This window comes from Xenopus tropicalis, chromosome 8 (assembly GCF_000004195.4).
Source record: "Xenopus tropicalis strain Nigerian chromosome 8, UCB_Xtro_10.0, whole genome shotgun sequence".
Taxonomy (NCBI): domain Eukaryota; kingdom Metazoa; phylum Chordata; class Amphibia; order Anura; family Pipidae; genus Xenopus; species Xenopus tropicalis.
In genome coordinates this window covers 9,182,760-9,198,474 of record NC_030684.2, presented here as the reverse complement: position 1 = coordinate 9,198,474, position 15,715 = coordinate 9,182,760, and the positions used below count along the sequence as shown (strand labels likewise).

Genomic DNA, 15,715 nt, shown 5'->3' with positions numbered 1-15,715 from the left:
GTTTGGGGCAGTTGATACCCAGTGCATTGGGGGCAGCCCTGTTACTGCTGGGGGTACAGTAAATGCAACTGACCCCCCTCCCACCCCCTACAAACTTCATTAGCCGCCGAGATCCTTATCTCCCCATTCCCTTCAGTGGGGGGTGAAAGCCACCATGTCAGTGACAAGAGTGAGTGGCAGGGGGTCCTTATCTGAGCCAAGCGAATGTCTCTCGGAGAGAGAGCGATCACTCAGTGGGACGCGGGTTGTCACAACACGGCGCCTCATTACAGCCATTCACGGTGACATTTGGGGGTTTGTGACCCCCAGCTTTGTGCGGCCAAGGCCGGCTAGCACCTTAATTAGCAAGAAGCACTTGATTAAACCCCTAATTAAGCGCACAAGTTAGTAAGATACACGGAGGGGCAGGCTGAGAGTCGGGGGGGGGGCGACCAGGACCCCTGTAGGGTCAGAGAGTTACCAGAAATAACCCCCCATGCTGCTTATAAATGGAGAATACAGATACAACAACAATCCAGACGAGGTCCATAATCAACTCTGAACTCCCGACACAAAGTGATCATAACCAGCGCCCAAAGCTGTGCCATTCCCCTACAATCTAGATGGTTAGCTCTTGTGACCCGGGGCCTCTCCTCTTGTAAATACAGTGCTGGGGCGTATGTCAGCGCTATATACTAATGCTCCTGCTCTCCTCTCTAGTTCTGTCAACACGAGGCTGGCAGGGAACTAGTTAAACAGGGGATAGCTGTCAGTACAGAGGGCATAAGAAAGTACCCACCCACTATCTATCTATCTATCTGTCTATCTATCTATCTATCTATCTATCTGTCTATCTATCTATCTATCATCTCTCTGTATCTCTCTGTATCTCTCTCTCTCTCTGTATCTATCTCTGTATCTGTCTCTGTCTCTCTCCCTGTATCTATCTATCTCTCTGTATTTATCTCTCTCTCTGTATCTATCTATCTGTCTATCTATCTATCATCTCTCTGTATCTCTCTCTCTCTCTGTATCTATCTCTGTATCTGTCTCTCTCTCTGTATCTATCTATCTATCTCTCTGTATTTATCTCTCTCTCTCTGTATCTATCTATCTATCTATCTCTCTCTCTCTGTATCTGTATCTATCTATCTATCTACCGACCCACCTAATCACTCTGCCTTTCGGTTCTAGCACACCAAAGGTTAACAATCTATCTATCTCTGTATCTATATCTCTATCTATCTATCTATCTATCTATCTATCTATCTATCATCTCTCTGTATCTTTCTCTCTCTCTCTCTGTATCTATCTATCTCTGTATCTGTCTCTCTCTCTCTCTGCATCTGTCTCTCTCTCTCTCTGTATCTATCTCTCTCTCCCTGTATCTGTATCTATCTATCTATCTATCTATCTATCTACCAATCCACCTAATCACTCTGCCTTTCGGTTCTAGCACACCAAAGGTTAACAATCTATCTATCTCTGTATCTATCTATCTATCTATCTATCTATCTATCTATCTATCATCTCTCTGTATCTTTCTCTCTCTCTCTCTGTATCTATCTATCTCTGTATCTGTCTCTCTCTCTCTCTGCATCTGTCTCTCTCTCTCTCTGTATCTATCTCTCTCTCCCTGTATCTGTATCTATCTATCTATCTATCTATCTATCTATCTATCTATCTATCTATCTATCTACCAACCCACCTAATCACTCTGCCTTTCGGTTCTAGCACACCAAAGGTTAACAATCTATCTATCTATCTATCTCTCTCTGTATCTCTCTCTCTCTGTTTCTATCTCTCTCTGTATCTATCTCTCTCTGTATCTACCTCTCTCTCTCTCTCTATCTGTATCTATCTATCTATCTATCTATCTATCTATATCTATCTATCTATCATCTATATATGTATGTATCTATGTATCTATCTATCTATCTCTCTCTGTATTCTATCTACCTACCTACCGACCCACCTAATCACTCTGCCCTTCGGTTCTAGCACACCAAAGGTTAACAATCTATCTATCTATCTCTCTCTCTCTGTTTCTATCTCTCTCTGTATCTATCTCTCTCTGTATCTACCTCTCTCTCTCTCTCTATCTGTATCTATCTATCTATCTATCTATCATCTCTCTGTATCTATCTATCTATCTATCTATCTATCATCTATATATGTATGTATCTATGTATCTATCTATCTATCTATCTATCTCTCTCTGTATTCTATCTACCTACCTACCGACCCACCTAATCACTCTGCCCTTCGGTTCTAGCACACCAAAGGTTAACAATCTATCTATCTATCTATCTATCTATCTATCTATCTATCTATCTATCTCTCTCTCTCTCTCTCTCTGTATGTACCTCTCTATCTCTCTCTATCTGTATCATCTATCTATCTATCTATCTATCTATCTATCTATCTATCTATCTATCTATCTATCATCTCTCTGTATCTCTCTGTATCTCTCTCTCTCTCTGTATCTATCTCTGTATCTGTCTCTCTCTCTCTCTGTATCTATCTATCTATCTATCTCTCTGTATTTATCTCTCTCTCTCTGTATCTATCTATCTATCTATCTATCTCTCTCTCTCTGTATCTGTATCTATCTATCTATCTATCTATCTATCTATCTACCGACCCACCTAATCACTCTGCCTTTCGGTTCTAGCACACCAAAGGTTAACAATCTATCTATCTCTGTATCTATATCTCTATCTATCTATCTATCTATCTATCTATCTATCTATCATCTCTCTGTATCTTTCTCTCTCTCTCTCTGTATCTATCTATCTCTGTATCTGTCTCTCTCTCTCTCTGCATCTGTCTCTCTCTCTGTATCTATCTATCTCTGCATCTGTCTCTCTCTCTCTCTGTATCTATCTCTCTCTCCCTGTATCTGTATCTATCTATCTATCTATCTATCTATCTATCTATCTATCTATCTATCTATCTATCTACCAACCCACCTAATCACTCTGCCTTTCGGTTCTATCACACCAAAGGTTAACAATCTATCTATCTATCTATCTATCTATCTATCTATCTATCTATCTATCTCTCTCTCTCTCTCTCTCTCTCTGTATCTCTCTCTCTCTGTTTCTATCTCTCTCTGTATCTATCTCTCTCTGTATCTACCTCTCTCTCTCTATCTGTATCTATCTATCTATCTATCTATCTATCTATCTATCATCTCTCTGTATCTATATCTATCTATCTTTGTATCTATCTATCTATCTATCTATCTATCTATCATCTATCTATCTATCTCTGTATCTATCTATCTCTGTATCTATCTATCTATCTATCTATCTATCTATCTATCTATCTCTCTCTGTATTCTATCTACCTACCTACCGACCCACCTAATCACTCTGCCCTTCGGTTCTAGCACACCAAAGGTTAACAATCTATCTATCTATCTATCTATCTATCTATCTATCTATCTATCTATCTATCATCTCTCTGTATCTTTCTCTCTCTCTCTCTGTATGTACCTCTCTATCTCTCTCTCTCTGTATCATCTATCTATCTATCTATCTATCTATCTATCTATCTATCTATCTATCTATCTATCTATCTATCAATCATCTCTCTCTCTCTCTCTCTCTCTCTCTCTCTCTCTCTGTATCTATCTCTCTCTGTATTCTATCTACCTACCTACCGACCCACCTAATCACTCTGCCCTTCGGTTCTAGCACACCAAGGGTTAACAAGAGCCCCCCCCCCTCGCCCCATTCTTCCTTATGGAAACCCATGCGATCTTGTAAAGACATTAAGTTCCCAGCGCACATCTGCTCGGAGGGACCGGACCTGGGGGAGCGGCGGGGGGCTCCCGGCTACATCCTGCCCTACGGCTGCACTTTTCTTTGCCGAATTTTTGTTCCCTTTCCTGGGTACAGAGACCGGCCCTCTGGCTGTCAGCGCTGCTCGGTGCAGCCAATCTGTGCCTGGGGGAATATGGAGATTCCTCACCCCCAGTGTATGTATATACTGAATATTATATCCATCTATCTATCTATCTATCTATGGAGCCCCCCTGCTCCCTCACACTGTGCCGGATCCCTCCGTTCACCCCCGGCTGTAGGGAAGGGAATAGAGGACTCACCCAGTGTTCTCCCCCAGCGGTCACGTAGAGCAGCAGTAATCCCAAATCGCCCGGCTCGGAGTCTCCGCAGCGGCAGCGGCGTTGCATTTAGTCGCTGTTTGAGCGGCTCCCAAGGAGCATTAGAAGCAAATCCCCCCTCACACAGATACCCCTTCCCATGGAACGGCTCACTTTCTCTGCAGCGGGGAGAGCAGGATTCCTGGAGCAAAGCTGACTGCTGCCCCCTAGAAATGTAGGAAAGTCTCGGCTCTCCCTTCCCAGGCATTGTGAGGATTTGGGGAAGGGCTCTCTCCCCCGCCCCTATACAATGCTCTTTGTCCCACAGCTGCTGGAAGTGCCTCCGCTCTTAAAGAGACAGTGCATGGGGGGGGCAACTTGTCACTGTTATTATTATTACAGGTATAGGACCCATTATCCAGAATGCTCGGGACCAAGGGTATTCCAGATAAGGGATCTTTCTGTAATTTGGATCTCCATACCTTAATTCTACTAAAACATCAATAAATTAATTAAACACAATAGGATTGTTCTGCCCCCAATAAGGGGTAATTATATCTTAGTTGGGATCAAGTACAGGTACTGTTTTATTATTACAGAGAAAAGGGAATCATTTAACCATGAAATAAACCCAATAGGGCTGTTCTGCCCCCAATAAGGGGTAATTATATCTTAGTTGGGATCAAGTACAGGTACTGTTTTATTATTAAAGAGAAAAGGGAATCATTTAACCATTAAATAAACCCAATAGGACTGTTCTGCCCCAATAAGGGGTAATTATATCTTAGTTGGGATCAAGTACAGGTACTGTTTTATTATTACAGAGAAAAGGGAATCATTTAACCATGAAATAAACCCAATAGGGCTGTTCTGCCCCCAATAAGGGGTAATTATATCTTAGTTGGGATCAAGTACAGGTACTGTTTTATTATTACAGAGAAAAGGGAATCATTTAACCATTAAATAAACCCAATAGGGCTGTTCTGCCCCAATAAGGGGTAATTATATCTTAGTTGGGATCAAGTACAGGTACTGTTTTATTATTACAGAGAAAAGGGATTCATTTAACCATGAAATAAACCCAATAGGGCTGTTCTGCCCCAATAAGGGGTAATTATATCTTAGTTGGGATCAAGTACAGGTACTGTTTTATTATTACAGAGAAAAGGGAATCATTTAACCATGAAATAAACCCAATAGGACTGTTCTGCCCCCAATAAGGGGTAATTATATCTAAGTTGGGATCAAGTACAGGTACTGTTTTATTATTACAGAGAAAAGGGAATCATTTAACCATTAAATAAACCCAATAGGGCTGTTCTGCCCCAATAAGGGGTAATTATATCTTAGTTGGGATCAAGTACAGGTACTGTTTTATTATTACAGCGAAAAGGGAATCATTTAACCATTAAATAAACCCAATAGGGCTGTTCTGCCCCAATAAGGGGTAATTATATCTTAGTTGGGATCAAGTACAGGTACTGTTTTATTATTACAGAGAAAAGGGAATCATTTAACCATGAAATAAACCCAATAGGACTGTTCTGCCCCCAATAAGGGGTAATTATATCTAAGTTGGGATCAAGTACAGGTACTGTTTTATTATTACAGAGAAAAGGGAATCATTTAACCATTAAATAAACCCAATAGGGCTGTTCTGCCCCAATAAGGGGTAATTATATCTTAGTTGGGATCAAGTACAGGTACTGTTTTATTATTACAGCGAAAAGGGAATCATTTAACCATGAAATAAACCCAATAGGGCTGTTCTGCCCCAATAAGGGGTAATTATATCTTAGTTGGGATCAAGTACAGGTACTGTTTTATTATTACAGAGAAAAGGGAATCATTTAACCATTAAATAAACCCAATAGGGCTGTTCTGCCCCAATAAGGGGTAATTATATCTTAGTTGGGATCAAGTACAGGTACTGTTTTATTATTACAGAGAAAAGGGAATCATTTAACCATTAAATAAACCCAATAGGGCTGTTCTGCCCCAATAAGGGGTAATTATATCTTAGTTGGGATCAAGTACAGGTACTGTTTTATTATTACAGAGAAAAAGGGTGCCAGTAGGTGCATCAGTGCACAGGAAGTGACAGGAAGTGACTGATACGGGTACAGCTTCCTGCTCTGCATCATACTCTGTATCAATATATGGCACAGGGTGGGAAACTGCCGTCATTGGATTTACAGTCATGTGTCACTGGGATAACATGGCAAATAGGGGCAGATTGGCCCTCACAGAGCGCTGGCTGGGGCCCCATGGGTCCCTACTGCTCCTCTCCCCCATATACCAACGTGTGAGGGGATCTACTCCTTACGCTGCACTTCATCTGCTTTCCACAAATGGCATCCTCCTGCCCAACATTGTGTCCCCCCTCCCCGTCCCACGGAATTCAGGCTCCCAGCGAATCAACTTCTCACTGTGCAACAAGTTTAATTAGTAACTCGCTAAGGAACCTGCCCCTGTGTGTTCCCTGCTACTGCTTCCCCTCCCTACCCTCTGTGCCCAGTACATTCCTCTCTCACCTCCTTATTCATCTGCCCCTCAGTGACTGCTAATATCCTTATCATTTACAGTAGGGGGTACATTATCCCTTATAATACATGAGTGATACTCAGAGTTCCCTGTATAACTCAGCCTGCAGCCTTGTGCCTTTATATGGGCACAGAACCCCTCAGTGACTGCTAATATCCTTATCATTTACAGTAGGGGGTACATTATCCCTTATAATACATGAGTGATACTCAGAGTTCCCTGTATAACTCAGCCTGCAGCCTTGTGCCTTTATATGGGGGGCACAGAACCCCTCAGTGACTGCTAATATCCTTATCATTTACAGTAGGGGGTACATTATCCCTTATAATACATGAGTGATACTCAGAGTTCCCTGTATAACTCAGCCTGCAGCCTTGTGCCTTTATATGGGCACAGAACCCCTCAGTGACTGCTAATATCCTTATCATTTACAGTAGGGGGTACATTATCCCTTATAATACATGAGTGATACTCAGAGTTCCCTGTATAACTCAGCCTGCAGCCTTGTGCCTTTATATGGGGGGCACAGAACCCCTCAGTGACTGCTAATATCCTTATCATTTACAGTAGGGGGTACATTATCCCTTATAATACATGAGTGATACTCAGAGTTCCCTGTAGCTGGGGCACTTTGCTTTACACTCTGCCCCCCTGCTCTATTGCCCCATACTGAAGGCTAAAGGGCGCGGCCAGGCTGTCGGCACATTTATCAGTCTCATCAGGTGACGGCCTCATTACAAACTGAAAACAAATGGAGGTTTTGCAATCAAACACTAAGGGTTTGCCCCCGGGGCCGGTAACCGCTGGCAACCAATGAGCTCTCCTTTCTTATTGATCTTCTGCTGTTAGAATGATAAAAGGGAGCATCGGATTGGTTGCCATGGGTTCCTGGAAGGAAAGCAGGTTGAGCGACTCACCACAATCTATGTCTAGTGGCTTTAAAGGGGAACTCCACCCAAACAACAGTGTTTTAAAAGAAAATATACTGCTGTACTTGGCACTGTAATTTATCACAGAAGCCTCAGCGCCATGTTTACCCACAATGCTGTGCCCTGGAGAGAGAGAGAGATAAGCAGAGTGGGCCCGGTATGAGCCAATAGCTACTGCCGTACTGTACAGCACTGACCTACATCTGCTCGTCCCTCCTCGCTCCCTTCCTGGGCCCGATACCCAGCGCAGTAATTGAACTGAAACGAATGTGGCAGCGCCAACTCCCCCCCGGCAAACGCAAAGCAAACTTCCTCCTATTGGCTGATTTGTGCGGAGATTGTCCTGCGTCTGATTGGCCCACAGCGCCTGTGATTAGTGGCTTAAACATGTATATCCGCCACTGGGTTTATAGTTATGTGTAACTGTCACTGTGTCTGTCCCTTTCCCTTCCCTGCACTGCTGGTTCTGACTCCTGATACAACTTCCCAATATCCATTCATTCCTCATTCTCACTGGGTTTATAGTTATGTGTAACTGTCACTGTGTCTGTCCCTTTCCCTTCCCTGCACTGCTGGTTCTGACTCCTGATACAACTCCCCAATATCCATTCATCCCTCATTCTCACTGGGTTTATAGTTATGTGTAACTGTCACTGTGTCTGTCCCTTTCCCTTCTCTGCACTGCTGGTTCTGACTCCTGATACAACTCCCCAATATCCATTCATTCCTCATTCTCACTGGGTTTATAGTTATGTGTAACTGTCACTGTGTTTGTCCCTTTCCCTTCCCTGCACTGCTGGTTCTGACTCCTGATACAACTCCCCAATATCCATTCATTCCTCATTCTCACTGGGTTTATAGTTATGTGTAACTGTCACTGTGTCTGTCCCTTTCCCTTCCCTGCACTGCTGGTTCTGACTCCTGATACAACTCCCCAATATCCATTCATTCCTCATTCTCACTGGGTTTATAGTTATGTGTAACTGTCACTGTGTCTGTCTCTTTCCCTTCCCTGCACTGCTGGTTCTGACTCCTGATACAACTCCCCAATATCCATTCATTCCTCATTCTCACTGGGTTTATAGTTATGTGTAACTGTCACTGTGTCTGTCCCTTTCCCTTCCCTGCACTGCTGGTTCTGACTCCTGATACAACTCCCCAATATCCATTCATTCCTCATTCTCACTGGGTTTATAGTTTATGTGTAACTGTCACTGTGTCTGTCCCTTTCCCTTCCCTGCACTGCTGGTTCTGACTCCTGATACAACTCCCCCAATATCCATTCATTCCTCATTCTCACTGGGTTTTATAGTTATGTGTAACTGTCCCCACTGTGTCTGTCCCTTTCCCTTCCCTGCACTGCTGGTTCTGACTCCTGATACAACTCCCCAATATCCATTCATCCCTCATTCTCACTGGGTTTATAGTTATGTGTAACTGTCACTGTGGTCTGTCCCTTTCCCTTTCCCTGCACTGCTGGTTCTGACTCCTGATACAACTCCCCAATATCCATTCATTCCTCATTCTCACTGGGTTTATAGTTATGTGTAACTGTCACTGTGTCTGTCCCTTTCCCTTCCCTGCACTGCTGGTTCTGACTCCTGATACAACTCCCCAATATCCATTCATTTCTCATTCTCACTGGGTTTATAGTTATGTGTAACTGTCACTGTGTCTGTCCCTTTCCCTTCCCTGCACTGGCACTGCTGGTTCTGACTCCTGATACAACTCCCCAATATCCATTCATTCCTCATTCTCACTGGGTTTATAGTTATGTGTAACTGTCACTGTGTCTGTCCCTTTCCCTTCTCTGCACTGCTGGTTCTGACTCCTGATACAACTCCCCAATATCCATTCATTCCTCATTCTCACTGGGTTTATAGTTATGTGTAACTGTCACTGTGTCTGTCCCTTTCCCTTCCCTGCACTGCTGGTTCTGACTCCTGATACAACTCCCCAATATCCATTCATCCCTCATTCTCACTGGGTTTATAGTTATGTGTAACTGTCACTGTGTCTGTCCCTTTCCCTTCCCTGCACTGCTGGTTCTGACTCCTGATACAACTTCCCAATATCCATTCATTCCTCATTCTCACTGGGTTTATAGTTATGTGTAACTGTCACTGTGTCTGTCCCTTTCCCTTCTCTGCACTGCTGGTTCTGACTCCTGATACAACTCCCCAATACCCATTCATTCCTCATTCTCACTGGGTTTATAGTTATGTGTAACTGTCACTGTGTCTGTCTGTCCCTTTCTCTTTTCTGGTTCCGACTCCTGAATCAATGTAGCAGAAGTCATTTCCCCTCCGGGGCTGGGAAGCTACCATCACCCAGAAATGAATGAAGGAAGAGACTGAGTATAATCCGGCCTGACATCAGCTCCATCCATGTGATGGATGCTCATAGGATTCATCCCAAGGATCTTGGGGGGGGGGGGGGGTCTGTGCATTGAGGGGGGGGGGACTGGCTGTGAAACATAGGAAATCTCTATATAATTGACCTTCCTGTCAGTAGCGGAGCCTGTAGATGCGGAATTGATTCATTGCTGCGGCAGGGGAGGGTTCTCGCACCTGATAGGTCAAAGGGAAAGTGAGAACATTCGCTATATTCGCCTTTGTGGTCATCACTCCCTTCAAGGAGAAATATTCCTCATTTGTAAACAGGGCCTGTATTTTATTTTCTAAAAGCTCCAGGGTTAACGTAGCCTTTTTTTAGACAGGAAAAATAGAAAGAGAAATAATTCCCTAATGCTATGGTTAACTTGCCCTTTAGAGAAATAATTCCCTAATGCTATGGTTACCTTCCCCTTTAGAGAAATAATTCCCTAATGCTATGGTTACCTTCCCCTTTAGACACAAAATGGAATGATAGCGCCCCCCACAGGTTGGGTCAGTGGCGCATCTCCGCGCTCGCCAATTTCCCGCCGCTAATGGCCACTGATGGGAATAAACCCGTTACAAGGAGCCTTTGTGTCTAACACTTCTGCTCAATATGGATTATTCTCCGCAAAGGTCACAGTAGAGATTCACAGCCAGGGGGGGGGGGGCAGTTTTTGGAATTTCTCCCATTAATGACAAAAGATTCCGCCGGAGTCAGTGAGCGTTTAAAGCCGTTACGATCAGACGCAGCTTGTCGCTGACCCCCAACTAGTAATACTGCTCCAAGGGTAGAATTGAACCCGGGACCCGGCCCCCCAAGGCAGTAACGTTGCACCCCGAATCTTACCAGGGCTACAACCTGCCCAGTTTTCCGGGTCAAAACTCCCTGCTTGGTTTTCCAAATTAGTGAAACCGAACAGAACTCTTGGATTGACAGTGGCAATCAGCCAATCACCGACCACCACATCATAACCCCGCCCCCAACATAATTGACAACGCCTCCAATATCATCCGCCCCTCCCCTGTGACTAGGGTTGCCACCTCTCCAGCCTGGTCACTCCGGGCAGGGAGGCGGGGCATGATGTCTCGGGGGATGCACCAATCAGCGATTGGCCAATCGCTGCATCAATCTTCGAGAATCCTGTCCAGTTTTCCAAATTGGGCCCGGACAGCCCTACTGAAAACCAGTCAAAACTGGACAAGTGGCAACCCTACCTATGATGTCACCGTCCCGCCCCCCCCCCACTTGGGTTTCCCCCAGTCTGAAAGGTGGGAACCCCTAAATCTCCCCTAACTGACCTTCCCACTAGGCTTTCAGGTCTGGTCTGGGATTCAAAGTAGGCCCTGACCATGCTTTATGGCGCCATCTTTGAGTCGACATGGACTCTTTGGGCCCGAACATGGTTGTTCACATGACTGATGATGTCACTGTGGGTAAGTGACATCACAGCGGGAGCGTCGGTGCCTGTAAGTAATTGCTATAACCCTCAATGTGCCATTGGATGCCAGGGAGGAAGGCTCATGAAGCAGGTTGGATTGGAACATGAGCCATAATGGCACAGTCACAGGACAAATGCCCCAGGGTGCCACATGGGTAATATTACATGGGGGGGGGGGGGCAATGCCAGAGCCAGACAATGGGGCACAGGGAGTTTCGCCACTCGCGGGACATATTTGATGCCTGAGCCCCAGGAGCCAGCGCTGCCTTTTGTTCCCCGGACACAAAGCCTTTGCTCACGTTACACACCAGATAACTGACAGTGCCGGCCAATAGGATGCCCCCCCCCCCTGCGGACGCACGGATGGGGCATGATTGACGCGCGTTAAATCGGCAGCAAACCGCAGAGTCAGGTGATCGGCTAATCCGGCCTGTGAGAACGTGGGGCCCATTAATGCAGCACTGATAGCCCCCCCCGGATATAGAGAGAATAACAGGGGGCAAAGTCTCTAAGTAGCCCCGAAACTCATCTCACAGACTCTCCGTTACCCTGGCACCAACCATAGGCACATTCATAGGCCTCTGGGTACTGGGAATGCCAGGGGGGCTGTAAGGTGCCACAGACAGTCACTATTTATTGGGCTGGGGGGGGGCTGTTTGTGCCTCTGGGTACTGGGAATGCCAGGGGGGCTGTAAGGTACCACAGACAGTCACTATTTATTGGGCTGGGGGGGCTGTTTGTGCCTCTGGGTACTGGGAATGCCAGGGGGGCTGTAAGGTGCCACAGACAGTCACTATTTATTGGGCTGGGGGGGGGCTGTTTGTGCCTCTGGGTACTGGGAATGCCAGGGGGGCTGTAAGGTGCCACAGACAGTCACTATTTATTGGCTGGGGGGGCTGTTTGTGCCTCTGGGTACTGGGAATGCCAGGGGGGCTGTAAGTGCCACAGACAGTCACTATTTATTGGGCTGGGGGGGGGGCTGTTGTGCCTCTGGGTACTGGGAATGCCAGGGGGGCTGTAAGGTGCCACAGACAGTCACTATTTATTGGGCTGGGGGGGGGGGCTGTTTGTGCCTCTGGGTACTGGGAATGCCAGGGGGGCTGTAAGGTGCCACAGACAGTCACTATTTATTGGGCTGGGGGGGGGCTGTTTGTGCCTCTGGGTACTGGGAATGCCAGGGGGCTGTAAGGTGCCACAGACAGTCACTATTTATTGGGCTGGGGGTGCTGTTTGTGCCTCTGGGTACTGGGAATGCCAGGGGGGCTGTAAGGTGCCACAGACAGTCACTATTTATTGGGCTGGGGGGGCTGTTTGTGGCCTCTGGGTACTGGGAATGCCAGGGGGCTGTAAGGTGCCACAGACAGTCACTATTTATTGGGCTGGGGGGGCTGTTTGTGCCTCTGGGTACTGGGAATGCCAGGGGGGCTGTAAGGTGCCACAGACAGTCACTATTTATTGGGCTGGGGGGGCTGTTTGTGCCTCTGGGTACTGGGAATGCCAGGGGGGCTGTAAGGTGCCACAGACAGTCACTATTTATTGGGCTGGGGGGGCTGTTTGTGCCTCTGGGTACTGGGAATGCCAGGGGGGCTGTAAGGTGCCACAGACAGTCACTATTTATGGGCTGGGGGGCTGTTTGTGCCTCTGGGTACTGGAATGCCAGGGGGGCTGTAAGGTGCCACAGACAGTCACTATTTATTGGGCTGGGGGGGGCTGTTTGTGCCTCTGGGTACTGGGAATGCCAGGGGGGCTGTAAGGTGCCACAGACAGTCACTATTTATTGGGCTGGGGGGGGGGCTGTTTGAGATATACTTTATATAATAAAGAGTGCTTAGTGACGTCATAACTTAGTGATGTCACTGCTGTTCTATGACACACAGACTTGCTGATTATACAGAGTATAATGTACCCTCTATTAAAAAAGGGGAGTCACTGGGGGTCATTTACTGACACTGGCCAAATAGAAGGCAGGAGGCTCTGTATCAGTGCCGAAGCAGTGCATTCTGGGTAAGCGGAAGGAAAGGGTTAAAGACGTTATGGTGGAACAGGGGAGATTACGCTATTGGGGGAAGCCCACACATCGATATACTAATGTTCCGCGGCGGGAAGGAGTGGCCAAAAGAAGCGTTTCCTCCGCTCTCGCCCAGGGGCTGATTAAAATGTTAAATAGATCATGTTTAATCAGGAGGATTGAGACATTTATCCTGATTATCTCCCAGCAGGGGGCAAGCGCGCGGGAACCAGAGACAGGAGCCGGCGAGCAGGAGACTGGGCCAATGGGATCGGCAGCGACACGGCCCATTGGTGGCACCGGAGCCTAAACCCAATGCCAACTCTGTGCCAGGCACTAAATTATTATTTATTATTTGCTTTTGGCGGTCTCTTTTCCTTGGTTATCTGTCATGTCTTCTCCACTGCCTGTGGGTGGCGCTAGACTCAGACATGCTGGAGGCACAGGAGTATTAGGATAGCAATGGTTTCTCATTGGCACGGGTTAGCTCCGCCCATAGTCAAGGTATAAACAAAATAACATAACAGACTAACAGCCAGTAGGCACTGCAGGAAAGCCCAACCCATACAGACTAACAGCCAGTAGGCACTGCAGGAAAGCCCAACCCATACAGACTAACAGCCAGTAGGCACTGCAGGAAAGCCCAACCCCAACAGACTAACAGCCAGTAGGCACTGCAGGAAAGCCCAACCCATACAGACTAACAGCCAGTAGGCACTGCAGGAAAGTCCAACCCATACAGACTAACAGCCAGTAGGCACTGCAGGAAAGCCCAACCCATACAGACTAACAGCCAGTAGGCACTGCAGGAAAGCCCAACCCCAACAGACTAACAGCCAGTAGGCACTGCAGGAAAGCCCAACCCATACAGACTAACAGCCAGTAGGCACTGCAGGAAAGTCCAACCCCAACAGACTAACAGCCAGTAGGCACTGCAGGAAAGCCCAACCCATACAGACTAACAGCCAGTAGGCACTGCAAGAAAGCCCAACCCATACAGACTAACAGCCAGTAGGCACTGCAGGAAAGCCCAACCCCAACAGACTAACAGCCAGTAGGCACTGCAGGAAAGTCCAACCCATACAGACTAACAGCCAGTAGGCACTGCAGGAAAGCCCAACCCATACAGACTAACAGCCAGTAGGCACTGCAGGAAAGCCCAACCCATACAAACTAACAGCCAGTAGGCACTGCAGGAAAGCCCAACCCCAACAGACTGACAGCCAGTAGGCACTGCAGGAAAGCCCAACCCCAACAGACTAACAGCCAGTAGGCACTGCAGGAAAGCCCAACCCATACCGACTAACAGCCAGTAGGCACTGCAGGAAAGTCCAACCCATACAGACTAAAAGCCAGTAGGCACTGCAGGAAAGCCCAACCCATACAGACTAACAGCCAGTAGGCACTGCAGGAAAGCCCAACCCATACAGACTAACAGCCAGTAGGCACTGCAGGAAAGCCCAACCCATACAGACTAACAGCCAGTAGGCACTGCAGGAAAGCCCAACCCATACAGACTAACAGCCAGTAGGCACTGCAGGAAAGTCCAACCCCAAAAGACTAACAGCCAGTAGGCACTGCAGGAAAGTCCAACCCCAACAGACTAACAGCCAGTAGGCACTGCAGGAAAGCCCAACCCATACAGACTAACAGCCAGTAGGCACTGCAGGAAAGCCCAACCCATACAAACTAACAGCCAGTAGGCACTGCAGGAAAGCCCAACCCCAACAGACTGACAGCCAGTAGGCACTGCAGGAAAGCCCAACCCCAACAGACTAACAGCCAGTAGGCACTGCAGGAAAGCCCAACCCATACCGACTAAGAGCCAGTAGGCACTGCAGGAAAGCCCAACCCCAACAGACTAACAGCCAGTAGGCACTGCAGGAAAGTCCAACCCATACAGACTAACAGCCAGTAGGCACTGCAAGAAAGCCCAACCCATACAGACTAACAGCCAGTAGGCACTGCAGGAAAGCCCAACCCCAACAGACTAACAGCCAGTAGGCACTGCAGGAAAGTCCAACCCATACCGACTAACAGCCAGTAGGCACTGCAGGAAAGTCCAACCCATACAGACTAACAGCCAGTAGGCACTGCAGGAAAGCCCAACCCATACAGACTAACAGCCAGTAGGCACTGCAGGAAAGCCCAACCCATACAGACTAACAGCCAGTAGGCACTGCAGGAAAGCCCAACCCCAACAGACTGACAGCCAGTAGGCACTGCAGGAAAGCCCAACCCCAACAGACTAACAGCCAGTAGGCACTGCAGGAAAGCCCAACCCATACCGACTAACAGCCAGTAGGCACTGCAGGAAAGCCCAACCCATA

At 47.0% G+C, this 15,715-nt stretch overlaps 1 protein-coding gene across 7 annotated transcripts in view; it reads right to left on the bottom strand.

Annotated features, from left to right (window-relative positions):
* The window catches only part of dab2ip (DAB2 interacting protein), a 362,460-nt gene that overhangs the window by 111,526 nt on the left and 235,219 nt on the right, over positions 1-15,715 (bottom strand). Inside the window, exon 1 of one of the 7 annotated variants that reach the window (XM_012953572.3) lies at positions 4,091-4,361. The exons of the other annotated variants lie outside the window; for them this stretch is intronic. The gene's annotated coding sequence lies outside the window, so the exon portion shown is untranslated. Of the gene's footprint in view, positions 1-4,090; positions 4,362-15,715 lie in introns of those variants that run through there. 7 annotated transcript variants of the gene reach the window in all.